This window comes from Panulirus ornatus, chromosome 15 (genome assembly GCF_036320965.1).
Source record: "Panulirus ornatus isolate Po-2019 chromosome 15, ASM3632096v1, whole genome shotgun sequence".
Taxonomy (NCBI): Eukaryota; Metazoa; Arthropoda; class Malacostraca; order Decapoda; family Palinuridae; genus Panulirus; species Panulirus ornatus.
The window spans coordinates 18,543,146-18,558,026 of record NC_092238.1 but is presented as its reverse complement, the minus strand read 5'-3'; the positions used below and the strand labels follow the sequence as shown (position 1 = coordinate 18,558,026).

At 41.6% G+C, this 14,881-nt stretch overlaps 1 protein-coding gene across 1 annotated transcript in view; it reads right to left on the bottom strand.

The window, feature by feature from the left end:
* LOC139753738 (tuberin-like) overlaps positions 1–14,881 on the bottom strand; it is a 466,749-nt gene that overhangs the window by 387,004 nt on the left and 64,864 nt on the right. The gene's annotated exons all lie outside the window — the stretch shown is intronic.

The following is a 14,881-nucleotide window of genomic DNA, read 5'->3' as shown; positions in this document are numbered from 1 at the left end:
TCATACATACATTAAATAACCTTACCAACCAGTCAACAATACAGTCACCCCCTTTTTTAATAAATTCCACTGCAATACCATCCAAACCTGCTGCCTTGCCAGCTTTCATCTTCCGCAAAGCTTTTACTACCTCTTCTCTGTTTACCAACTCATTTTCCCTAACCCTCGCACTTTGCACACCACCTCAACCAAAACACCCTATATCTGCCACTCTATCATCAAACACATTCAACAAACCTTCAAAATACTCACGCCATCTCCTTCTCACATCACCACTACTTGTTATCACCTCCCCATTTGCGCCCTTCACTGAAGTTCCCATTTGCTCCCTTGTCTTACGCACTTTATTTACCTCCTTCCAGAACATCTTTTTATTCTCCCTAAAATTTAATGATACTCTCTCACCCCAACTCTCATTTGCCCTTTTTTTCACCTCTTGCACCTTTCTCTTGACCTCCTGTCTCTTTCTTTTATACGTCTCCCACTCAAATAAAAATAAAAATACTAAAATAAAAACCATCTTCCTGCTGATGACAGAGCTCTATGAGCATCTATAGTGCTTGCTCAGTGATGGTTAAAAACTGCTTCACCTAAAATAATGTGTAGTCAAAAGGATTTACACTACCTTTGACTACCACTGGGACTCAATGTTACAGAGATGAATCTAAACAAACAGACAATGAAAAAATTATTTCACTGACCCCTTTTAACGGTAAAAGATTATCTTTGGCGCCTTTACAATTACAATGATAATTCAAGTAAAAACCTCAAGATGATAGAAGACAGGCTTGTCAATGAACCATGAAAATTTCTTAAAAGGAAAGGAGATAAAATTTAGGAAAATAAATAGATGTTCTGTGGCTCTGCCTCTGAGCTTCTAGAGGTACATCCATAGATATATGAAAGCAAGGACCAAGAACCTATATATATGACAATTTGGCTATGCCTTAAAACCATCCTCTTCTGAAAGTGTCACACCAAAAGTACTATAAAAAAGGTTAAGCACATGCAAGCAGAGATACAGCCAAACAAGGCATCTGTTAAAAGTCTAAAATCCATTCTGCTGCTCTCATCCGAACAGAAGTTCCTTGATCCTTTCCATGCACATATTATTTTTCTTGGCCTCCCCAGTGGGGATAAAACTTTTTCATTTGTAAATTCATAAAAAGATGTACAAGAAAAATTAAAACTTGCTTTTATGAATTAAGATATAATTGTTCCTTTATCATATTATCATTTTTTTTTTATTTTTATTATACTTTGTCACTGTCTCCCGCGTTTGCGAGGTAGCGCAAGGAAACAGACGAAAGAAATGGCCCAACCCCCCCCATACACATGTATATACATACATCCACACACGCAAATATACATACCTACACAGCTTTCCATGGTTTACCCCAGACGCTTCACATGCCCTGATTCAATCCACCGACAGCACGTCAACCCCGGTATACCACATCGCTCCAATTCACTCTATTCCTTGCCCTCCTTTCACCCTCCTGCATGTTCAGGCCCCGATCACACAAAATCTTTTTCACTCCATCTTTCCACCTCCAATTTGGTCTCCCCCCTCTCCTCGTTCCCTCCACCTCCGACACATATATCCTCTTGGTCAATCTTTCCTCACTCATTCTCTCCATGTGCCCAAACCACTTCAAAACACCCTCTTCTGCTCTCTCAACCACGCTCTTTTCATTTCCACACATCTCTCTTACCCTTACGTTACTCACTCGATCAAACCACCTCACACCACACATTGTCCTCAAACATCTCATTTCCAGCACATCCATCCTCCAGCGCACAACTCTATCCATAGCCCACGCCTCGCAACCATACAACATTGTTGGAACCACTATTCCTTCAAACATACCCATTTTTGCTTTCCGAGATAATGTTCTCGACTTCCAAACATTCTTCAAGGCTCCCAGAATTTTCGCCCCCTCCCCCACCCTATGATCCACTTCCGCTTCCATGGTTCCATCCGCTGCCAGATCCACTCCCAGATATCTAAAACACTTCACCTCCTCCAGCTTTTCTCCATTCAAACTCACCTCCCAATTGACTTGACCCTCAACCCTAATGTACCTAATAACCTTGCTCTTATTCACATTTACTCTTAACTTTCTTCTTCCACACACTTTACCAAACTCAGTCACCAGCTTCTGCAGTTTCTCACATGAATCAGCCACCAGCGCTGTATCATCAGCGAACAACAACTGACTCACTTCCCAAGCTCTCTCATCCCCAACAGACTTCATACTTGCCCCTCTTTCCAAAACTCTTGCATTTACCTCCCTAACAACCCCATCCATAAACAAATTAAACTACCATGGAGACATCACACATCCCTGCCGCAAACCTACATTCACTGAGAACCAATCACTTTCCTCTCTTCCTACACGCACACATGCCTCACATCCTCGATAAAAACTTTTCACTGCCTCTAACAACCCTCCTCCCACACCACACACTCCTAACACCTTCCACAGAGCATCTCCATCAACTCCATCACATGCCCTCTCCAGATCCACAAATGCTACATACAAATCCATTTGCCCCTCCAAGCACTTCTCACATACATCCTTCAAAGCAAACACCCGATCCACACATCCTCCACCACTTCTGAAACCACACCGCTCTTCCCCAATCCGATGCTCTGTACATGCCCTCACCCTCTCAATCAACACCCTCCCATACAATTTACCAGGAATACTCAACAAACTTATACCTCTGTAATTTGAGCACTCACTCCCATCCCCTTTGCCTCCGTACAATGGCACTATGCACGCATTCCGCCAATCCTCAGGCACCTCACCATGAGTCATACATACACTAAATAACCTCACCAACCAGTCAACAATACAGTCACCCCCTTTTTTAATAAATTCCACTGCAATACCATCCAAACCTGCTGCCTTGCCGGCTTTCATCTTCCGCAAAGCTTCCACTACCTCTTCTCTGTTTACCAAATCATTTTCCCTAACCCTCTCACTTTGCACACCACCTCGACCAAAACACCCTATATCTGCCACTCTATCATCAAACACATCAACAAACCTTCAAAATACTCACTCCATCTCCTTCTCACATCACCACTACTTGTTATCACCTCCCCATTTGCGCCCTTCACTGAAGTTCCCATTTGCTCCCTTGTCTTATTATCATATTTTTATTATACTTAGTCACTGTCTCTCAGGTTAGCAAGGTAGCGCAAGGAAACAGATGAAAGAATAGCCTAACCCACCCACATACACATGTACATACATAAACGCCCACACATGCACATATACATACTTATACATTTCAATGTATACATACATATATATACACAAACAGATACATATATACACTTGTACATATCAAGCCTTGCTGCCTTTATCCATTCTCGTCACCACACCGCAAAACATGAAATGGCAGCCCCCTCCCCCAGTGCACGTGTGAGGTAGTGCTAGGAAAGGACAACAAGGCCACATTCGTTCACACTCAGTCTCTAGTTGTCATGTATAATGCACAGAAACCATAGCTCCTTTTCCACATCCAGGCCCCACAAAACTTTCCATGGTTTACCCCAGACGCTTCACATGCCCTGGTTCAATCAACTGACAGCATGTCAACAACGGTACACCACATCATTCCTATTCACACTACTCCGTGCTGCCTCTCACCCTCCTGTATACTCAGGCTCCGATCGCTTAAAATCTTTTTCACTTCAACCTTCCACCTCCAGTTTGGTCTCCCACTTCTCCTCATTCCATCTACCTCTGACACATATATCCTCTTTCTCAATCTTTCCTCACTCATTCTCTCCATGTGACCAAACCATTTCAATACACCCTCTTCTGCTCTCTCAAGCACACTCTTTTTATTACCACACATCTCTCTTACCCTTTCATTACTTACTTGATCAAACCACCTCACACCACATATTGTTCTCAAACATCTCATTTCCAACACATCCACCCTCCTCTGCACAACCCTATCTATATAGCCCATGCCTCACAACCATATAAAATTGTTGAAACCACTATTCCTTCAAACATACCCAATTTTGCTCTTTGAGGTAATATTCTCACCTTCCTAGTTTAAGAAAAACATTATTTCCTGGATTGGTTAATCCTATGAACGTAAAAAAATTCACAATTAGGTGAACACAAAACCATAAAACTTTTTTTTCTCAAAAATCAAAAGTTAATATTCATAATTTAGGAAAAATATATTACCTGAATTTACCAAAATGGCCAATCTTAAATACAGGTGTTGTGAGTGTGGTGGTGGGTGCCACAGACGTAGCAAGTCCTTATAAGATTCACACAACCACCCATTATGATTACTAGCAGGTTAACGGGATATCCAAGCAGCTCCAGTAACTCTTCATTTGCTAGACTGCAATCTACAGCCAACCAATAGAGCCTACATTGCATGTGGAATATAACTTATGGCAGGTTATCACGTGGATCAATTGACATTAAATGCAGTAAAAGGTTTAAAGAAGCCACGGTACTAGCCACTTTCCTGACATCAATGGCTCTATCAGACAGACCTAATTGTGAGGGGAAAGCTAACTTCTTGATCTAACTGGAAACGTTCCATGTTGATTAAAGATTAAGCCCTTAACTCCGTCAGACACAAATCTATGTGATAAAACAATTACTCAGCATGCAACTGTTTGCAATGAATTTCATACCTTTATTTCATGACTGCCTGCTAGACCAACATGATTGCCAAGTTGGTAGTATGCAATAATTTCTCTCCATTGCCAGCAAGCCTAAACTAACCATGTCAAAAGCACCATATTCCTGAATGATTGTCTGGAGGAAACCATACAGCTTTATCTATATTCAGAGGACCAGACAGACAATCCAGAATTCCTTTACAATGATGATCTCCCTTTGGATCATAAGGAAAATGATTTTAAAGACAAACTCTACAGTACTGTAAGTTGACCAAGATGAGACAAAAGTTACTTTGAGCACAAGCAGGAGCAGTGTTGCCAATGTCTGTATGACTGTGACAACAACGTGTCTGACTGGTGCAGCCGGTAATTTACAAACTTTTGCTGCTTTGCTGTTATGAAAAATGACCAATGAATCCCATTGATTACAAAAAAATATTTCTTAAATAAGATTGAATATCATACTCATCTATCAGTTTTTTGTTTTATGAAAAGTTAACAAAACATGCATAAAGGCAACTTAATACCCAAGCCTTGCTCTTGCAAAAATTCTACTCATAGCGGATGAAATATACTTCTGAAACAATGAATTTCACTACCGTATGATATCTTTGAAACTGTACGGTTAAAAGCATTTCTTGTAAAACTTGAAAGACATAATCTCAGGGATGGTCAAATAAATGTTCTAAGTACCTTTCTGTGTGACTACAGACTTCTTTGGGAATTTGACTAAACATTAAGGATGATGTTCTTTGGGAAAAATTTCCCAGCATTGTACTGATACATGCTTATTCCCAAATTTTATCATCTTATTTGTAAGCAGTAAAAGTTGATATTTGATAAACTTTACCTATAAAAGACCATCTTCAAACTTCAGTCAATTCTTATGCCTAGACACTGCATGAATTTCGTTAATATTTCTTTCTTATTCCAAAGCTATGAACACAATTCTCAAAAGACTTTGCAGTACCATACTGCCTAAAAAGCTAGCATATCCAGGTCCTTGTATTTACAAAGAGAAAGAGAGATAGAGAGAGAGAGAGAGAGAGAGAGAGAGAGAGAGAGAGAGAGAGAGAGAGAGAGAGAGAGAGAGAGAGAGAGAGAGAGAGAGAATGTAGTTTCTACTCTGAAAATTTCCATGCTTTTCAACGTACAAAATACTACTGGATGTTTCATGTATTTTCTAACAGAATAAAGTGTTAAGATGGGAGAATGTGACATGTTGGTCACAAAATTGGTATGCTGTGATGCAACATTTTGCCCGTTTTCTGTCTGAGAGGCAGCAAAGTTCTAACAGAGAAAATTAATAAGAATTAGCAATTTTACAACAAAGTCATTGGTTAATAATCATTATTTTCCTAACAGTGTTGTAATAGCATGAATGATATTTGTCTAAGTATTGTCAACAAAAAATAAAACTTTTTTTTTTTTTGTTTTGTTTTCCAGTCTATCTTTGCATACTTTGGTAGTTCGTCTTGCCTAGTTGTCTGACTTTTTAAAGATTTAAGTGCCTTGATATCTAGGCTGTGCTCATACTTTTTCAACATATCTACCTTAACCTTAGTGGTGATGGTTTAGGCTTCTTTGCACCTCTGGTGCCAAGAGAATATAAAAGATGCTTTCATAGCATGATGCAAGGGGCACTCCATCAGCATTGGCAACACCATACCACAATGCTGCCAGCCCAATGATGACCACATTATTTTAAACATAAGCCCAGTTAGAGAAGAAAAAAGAAGTAAAATTGGCCTGTTCACATTATTTCAAAAATGGTGGAAATCAAACACATCTAAATCTAAAGATTCCTGTGCAAGCAATTATTAAAGCAAAAACTTTCCTTAAATCTGATAGATACATTTTTCATTTTCTTTAACTTTTTTTTCCAGATGAGTGAAAAATCAAAACTCATTTATTTCACTGGGAAATGCAAGTTATACTATGAAAAAAAAAAAAAAAGCATTTGGCTGACTCCGTGCCCACCTTCTGCGAGCATTTACAGTAAAATATATCTCAACCTATGCCTCAAGTTGTGATGTACAGAGAGAGAGAGAGAGAGAGAGAGAGAGAGAGAGAGAGAGAGAGAGAGAGAGAGAGAGAGAGAGAGAGAGAGACCAAAAATCTAATCCACAAAAACCTAGAAAGACTGATGCCAAAGTCCATACCCAAATGCTCTTATAAAATACTCTTATTAACCCACAGTATAACTAGCCTTATTCCTGTCAAGGAATTTAAATGATTATTTTTTACCTAATTTTTTTATTATACTTAATTGTCGTCTCCTACTTTAGTGAGGTAGCGCAAGGAAATAGACAAACGAATGGCCCAACCCACCCATATACACATGTATATACATAAACACTCACGAACGCAAATATACATACCCATACCTTTCAACATATACATGCATATGCACACAGACATACATATATATATTATCTATTTATCTATTCATTTTGCTTTGTCGCTGTCTCCCGCGTTTGCGAGGTAGCGCAAGGAAACAGACGAAAGAAATGGCCCAACCCACCCCCATACACATGTATATGCATACACGTCCACACACGCAAATATACATACCTATACATCTCAATGTACACATATATATACACACACAGACACATACATATATACCCATGCACACAATTCACATTGTCTGCCTTTATTCATTCCCATCGCCACCTCGCCACACATGGAATACCATCCCCCTCCCCCCTTATGTGTGCGAGGTAGCACTAGGAAAAGACAACAAAGGCCCCATTCGTTCACACTCAGTCTCTAGCTGTCATGCAATAATGCCCGAAACCACAGCTCCCTTTCCACATCCAGGCCCCAAACAACTTTCCATGGTTTACCCCAGAAGCTTCACATGCCCTGATTCAATCCACTGACAGCACATCAACCCCGGTATACCACATCGATCCAATTCACTCTATTCCTTGCCCGCCTTTCACCCTCCTGCATGTTCAGGCCCCGATCACACAAAATCTTTTTCACTTCATCTTTCCACCTCCAATTTGGTCTCCCACTTCTCCTTGTTCCCTCCACCTCCGACACATATATCCTCTTGGTCAATCTTTCCTCACTCATTCTCTCCATGTGCCCAAACCATTTCAAAACACCCTCTTCTGCTCTCTCAACCACACTCTTTTTATTTCCACACATCTCTCTCACCCTTACATTACTTACTTGATCAAATCACCTCACACCACACATTGTCCTCAAACATCTCATTTCCAGCACATCCACCCTCATGCGCACATCTCTATCCATAGCCCATGCCTCGCAACCATACAACATATATATACATGTACATATTCATACTAACTACCTTCATCTATTCCCACCGCCACCTGCCACACATGAAATAACATCTTCTCCTCCTCCACTGCGCACGTACGAGGCACCACTAGGAAAAGACAAAAAAGGCTACATTTGTCCACACTCAGTCTCTAGCTGTCATGTATAATGCACCAAAACCACAGCTCCCTTTCCACATCAAGGCCCCACAAAACTTTCCATGGTTTACCCCTGACGCTTCACATGCCCTGGTTCAATCCACTGACTGCACGTCAACCCCAGTAAACCATATCGTTTCACTTCACTCTATTCCTTGCACACCTTTCACCCTCCTGTATGTTCAGGCCATGATCATTCAAAATCCTTTTCACTTCATCCTTCCACCTCCAATTTGGTCTCCCACTTCTCCTTGTTCCCTCTACCTCTGACACACATATATCCTCTTGGTCAATCTTTCCTTACTAATTCTCTCCATGTGACCAAACCATTTCAACACACCCTCTTCTGCTCTCTCAACTACACTCTTTTTATTACCCCACATCTCTCTTACCCTTTTGCTACTTACTCGATCAAACAACCTCACACCACATATTGTCCTCAAACATTTCATTTCCAACACATCCACCCTCCTCTGCACAACTCTATCTATAGCCCATGCATCGCAACCGTATAACATTGTTGGAACCACTATTCCGTCAAACATACCCATACATAATACCTCCATAATCCAACTAAAGCTCAACCACCACCCTTCACAGCCAAGACAACCTGTGCTAGCTTGTCTGCTTCTACTGGTAAATTCTCTTTTCTACTTTTGTAGTATTCATACAGCATGCCTGCATGTCAATACCAGTATATATGGAACACAATATAATTAAGTGAATTGTGTCTGAATTAGTCTTTTCTGGATACCATACATAAATGATATAAATGGGTCTATATTGGTATCTATATAAATGACTATCCCCACCTTACCATATCATGTGTTAATATGTGATTTCACAGCACTAAGCATATAAAATATATGTCATCTTACACTACAAACAGCAATAATATATATTATCTTTTATATTTCTTTATTATACTTTGTCGCTGTCTCCTGCGTTAGCGAGGAAGCACAAGAAAACAGACGAAAGAACAGCTCAACCCACCCACATACACATGTATATACATACACGTCCACATATGCACATATACATACCTATACATTTCAACTAATACATATATATACATACACAGACATATACACATATACAAATGTACATAATTCATACTTGCTGCCTTTATTCATTCCCGTTGCCGCCCCGCAATGCATGAAATGATACCCCCTTCCCCCCTCAAGTGCATGAGGTAGTGCTAGGAAAAGACAACAAAGGCCACATTCATTCACACTCAGTCTTTAGCTGTCATGTATAATGCACCGAAACCACAGCTCCTTTTCCACATCCAGGCCCCACAAAACTTTCCATAGTTTACCCCAGATGCTTCACATGCCCTGGTTCAATCCACTGACAGCACGTTGGCCCCAGTATACCACATTATTCCAATTCACTCTATTCCTTCATGCCTTTCACCCTCCTGCATGTTCAGGCCCTGATCGCTCAAAATCTTTTTCACTCCATCCTTCCACCTTCAATTTGGTCTCCCACTTCTCCTCATTCCCTCCAACTCTGACACATATATCCTTTCTCAATCCTTCCTCACTCATTCTCTCCATGTGAACAAACCATTTCAATACAGCCTCTTCTGCTCTCTCAACCATACTCTTTTTATTACCACACATCTCACTTACCCTTTCATTACTTATTCGATCAAACCACCTCACACTACATATTGTCCTCAAACATCTCATTTCCAACACATCCACCCTACTCCGCACAACCCTATTTATACCCCACGCCTCGCAACCATATAAAATTGTTGGATCCACTACTCCTTCAAACTTTCCCATTTTTACTTTCCGAAATAATGTTCTCCCCTTCCAAACATTCTTCAACGCTTCCAGAACCTTCACCCCCTCCCCCACCCTGTGACTCACTTCCGCTTCCATGGTTCCATCCGCTGCCACATCCACTCTCAGATATCTAAAACATTTCACTTCCTACAGTGTTTCTCCATTCAAACTTACCTCCCAATTGACTTGTCCCTCAACCCTACTGTACCTAAAACCTTGCTCTTATTCATATTTACTCTAAGCTTCCTTCTTTCACACACTTTACCAAACTCAGTCACCAGCTTCTGTAGTTTCTCACCTGAATCAGCCACCAGCGTAGTATCATCAGCGAACAAAATCCGACTCACTTCCCAAGACCTCTCATCCACATCAGACTGCATACTGCAAAACTCTTGCATTCACCTCTCTAACAACCTCATCCATAAACAAATGAAACAACCATGGAGACATCACGCACCCCTGCTGCAAACCTAAATTCCCTGGGAACCAATCATTTTACTCTCTTCCTACTCGTACACATGCCTTAGATCCTCAATAAAAACTTTCCACTGCTTCTAGCAACTTGCCTCCCACACCATATACTCTTAATACCTTCCACAGAGCATCTCTATCAACTCTAGCATATGCCTTCGCCAGGTCCAAAAATGTATTTTCAATGTTTGTTGAATGTGTTAAATGATAGAGTGGCAGATATAGGGTGTTTTGGTCGAGGTGGTGTGCAAAGTGAGAGGGTTAGGGAGAATGGTTTGGTAAACAGAGAAGAGGTACTGAAAGCTTTGCGGAAGATGAAAGCCGGCAAGGCAGCAGGTTTGGATGGTATTGCAGTGGAATTTATTAAAAAAGGGGGTGACTGTGTTGTTGACTGGTTGGTGAGGATATTCAATATATGCATGGCTCATGGTGTAGTGCCTGAGGATTAGCGGAATGCATGCTTAGTGCCATTGTACAAGGGCAATGGGGATAAGAGTGAGTGTTCAAATTACAAAGGTATAAGTTTGTTGAGTATTCCCGGGAAATTATATGGGAGGGTATTGACTGAGAGGGTGAAGGCATGTACAGAGCATCAGATTGGGAAAGAGCAGTGTGGTTTCAGAAGTGGTAGAGGATGTGTGCATCAGGCGTTTGCTTTGAAAATTTTTTTTTTTTTTTTTTTTTTTTTTTCTTTGTCGCTGTCTCCCACGTATGCGAGGTAGCACAAGGAAACAGACGAAAGAAATGGCCCAACCCACCCCCATACACATGCCTTGATTCAATCCACTGACAGCACGTCAACCCCGGTATACCACATCGCTCCAATTCACTCTATTCTTTGCCCTCCTTTCACCCTCCTGCATGTTCAGGCCCCAATCACTCAAAATCTTTTTCACTCCATCTTTCCACCTCCAATTTGGTCTCCCTCTTCTCCTCGTTCCCTCCACCTCCGACACATATATCCTCTTGGTCAATCTTTCCTCACTCATTCTCTCTATGTGACCAAACCATTTCAAAACACCCTCTTCTGCTCTCTCAACCACGCTCTTTTTATTTCCACACATCTCTCTTACCCTTACGTTACTTACTCGATCAAACCACCTCACACCACACATTGTCCTCAAACATCTCATTTCCAGCACATCCATCCTCCTGCGCACAACTCTATCCATAGTCCACGCCTCGCAACCATACAACATTGTTGGAACCACTATTCCTTCAAACATACCCATTTTTGCTTTCCGAGATAATGTTCTCGACTTCCACACATTCTTCAAGGCTCCCAGGATTTTCGCCCCCTCCCCCACCCTATGATCCACTTCCGCTTCCATGGTTCCATCCGCTGCCAGATCCACTCCCAGATATCTAAAACACTTCACTTCCTCCAGTTTTTCTCCATTCAAACTCACCTCCCAATTGACTTGACCCTCAACCCTACTGTACCTAATAACCTTGCTCTTATTCACATTTACTCTTAACTTTCTTCTTTCACACACTTTACCAAACTCAGTCACCAGCTTCTGCAGTTTCTCACATGAATTAGCCACCAGCGCTGTATCATCAGCGAACAACAACTGACTCACTTCCAAGCTCTCTCATCCCCAACAGACTTCATACTTGCCCCTCTTTCCAAAACTCTTGCATTCACCTCCCTAACAACCCCATCCATAAACAAATTAAACAACCATGGAGACATCACACACCCCTGCCGCAAACCTACATTCACTGAGAACCAATCACTTTCCTCTCTTCCTACACGTACACATGCCTTACATCCTCGATAAAAACTTTTCACTGCTTCTAACAACTAGCCTCCCACACCATATATTCTTAATACCTTCCACAGAGCATCTCTATCAACTCTATCATATGCCTTCTCCAGATCCATAAATGCTACATACAAATCCATTTGCTTTTCTAAGTATTTCTCACATACATTCTTCAAAGCAAACACCTGATCCACACATCCTCTACCACTTCTGAAACCACACTGCTCTTCCCCAATCTGATGCTCTGTACATGCCTTCACCCTCTCAATCAATACCCTCCCATATAATTTGCCAGGAATACTCAACAAACCTTTTTATTTTTTTATTATACTTTGTCGCTGTCTCCCGCGTTTGCGAGGTAGCGCAAGGAAACAGACGAAAGAAATGGCCCAACCCCCCCCCCATACACATGTATATACATACGTCCACACACGCAAATATACACACCTACACAGCTTTCCATGGTTTACCCCAGACGCTTCACATGCCTTGATTCAATCCACTGACAGCACGTCAACCCCAGTATACCACATCGCTCCAATTCACTCTATTCCTTGCCCTCCTTTCACCCTCCTGCATGTTCAGGCCCCGATCACACAAAATCTTTTTCACTCCATCTTTCCACCTCCAATTTGGTCTCCCTCTTCTCCTCGTTCCCTCCACCTCCAACACATATATCCTCTTGGTCAATCTTTCCTCACTCATTCTCTCCATGTGACCAAACCACTTCAAAACACCCTCTTCTGCTCTCTCAACCACGCTCTTTTTATTTCCACACATCTCTCTTACCCTTATGTTACTCACTCGATCAAACCACCTCACACCACACATTGTCCTCAAACATCTCATTTCCAGCACATCCATCCTCCTGCGCACTACTCTATCCATAGCCCACGCCTCGCAACCATACAACATTGTTGGAACCACTATTCCTTCAAACATACCCATTTTTGCTTTCCGAGATAATGTTCTCGACTTCCACACATTCTTCAAGGCCCCCAGAATTTTCGCCCCCTCCCCCACCCTATGATCCACTTCCGCTTCCATGGTTCCATCCGCTGCCAGATCCACTCCCATATATCTAAAACACTTCACTTCCTCCAGTTTTTCTCCATTCAAACTCATCTCCCAATTGACTTGACCCTCAACCCTACTGTACTTAATAACCTTGCTCTTATTCACATTTACTCTTAACTTTCTTCTTCCACACACTTTTCCAAACTCAGTCACCAGCTTCTGCAGTTTCTCACATGAATCAGCCACCAGCGCTGTATCATCAGCGAACAACAACTGACTCACTTCCCAAGCTCTCTCATCCCCAACAGACTTCATACTTGCCCCTCTTTCCAAAACTCTTGCATTTACCTCCCTAACAACCCCATCCATAAACAAATTAAACAACCATGGAGACATCACACACCCCTGCCGCAAACCTACATTCACTGAGAACCAATCACTTTCCTCTCTTCCTACACGTACACATGCCTTACATCCTCGATAAAAACTTTTCACTGCTTCTAACAACTTTCCTCCCACACCATATATTCTTAATACCTTCCACAGAGCATCTCTATCAACTCTATCATATGCCTTCTCCAGATCCATAAATGCTACATACAAATCCATTTGCTTTTCTAAGTATTTCTCACATACATTCTTCAAAGCAAACACCTGATCCACACATCCTCTACCACTTCTGAAACCACACTGCTCTTCCCCAATCTGATGCTCTGTACATGCCTTCACCCTCTCAATCAATACCCTCCTATATACTTTACCAGGAATACTCAACAAACTTATACCTCTGTAATTTGAGCACTCACTCTTATCCCCTTTGCCTTTGTACAATGGCACTATGCACGCATTCCGCCAATCCTCAGGCACCTCACCATGAGTCATACATACATTAAATAACCTTACCAACCAGTCAACAATACAGTCACCCCCTTTTTTAATAAATTCCACTGCAATACCATCCAAACCTGCTGCCTTGCCGGCTTTCATCTTCCGCAAAGCTTTTACTACCTCTTCTCTGTTTACCAACTCATTTTCCCTAACCCTCGCACTTTGCACACTACCTCGACCAAAACACCCTATATCTGCCACTCTATCATCAAACACATTCAACAAACCTTCAAAATACTCACTCCATCTCCTTCTCACATCACCACTACTTGTTATCACCTCCCCATTTGCGCCCTTCACTGAAGCTCCCATTTGCTCCCTTGTCTTACGCACTTTATTTACCTCCTTCCAGAACATCTTTTTATTCTCCCTAAAATTTAATGATACTCTCTCACCCCAACTCTCATTTGCCCTTTTTTTCACCTCTTGCACCTTTCTCTTGACCTCCTGTCTCTTTCTTTTATACATCTCCCACTCAGTTTCATTTTTTCCCTGCAAAAATCGTCCAAATGCCTCTCTCTTCTCTTTCACTAATACTCTTACTTCTTCATCCCACCACTCACTACCCTTTCTAATCAACCCACCTCCCACTCTTCTCATGCCACAAGCATCTTTTGCGCAATCCATCACTGATTCCCTAAATACATCCCATTCCTCCTCCACTCCCCTTACTTCCATTGTTCTCACCTTTTTCCATTCTGTACTCAGTCTCTCCTGGTACTTCCTCACACAAGTCTCCTTCCCAAGCTCACTTACTCTCACCACCCTCTTCACCCCAACATTCACTCTTCTTTTCTGAAAACCCATACAAATCTT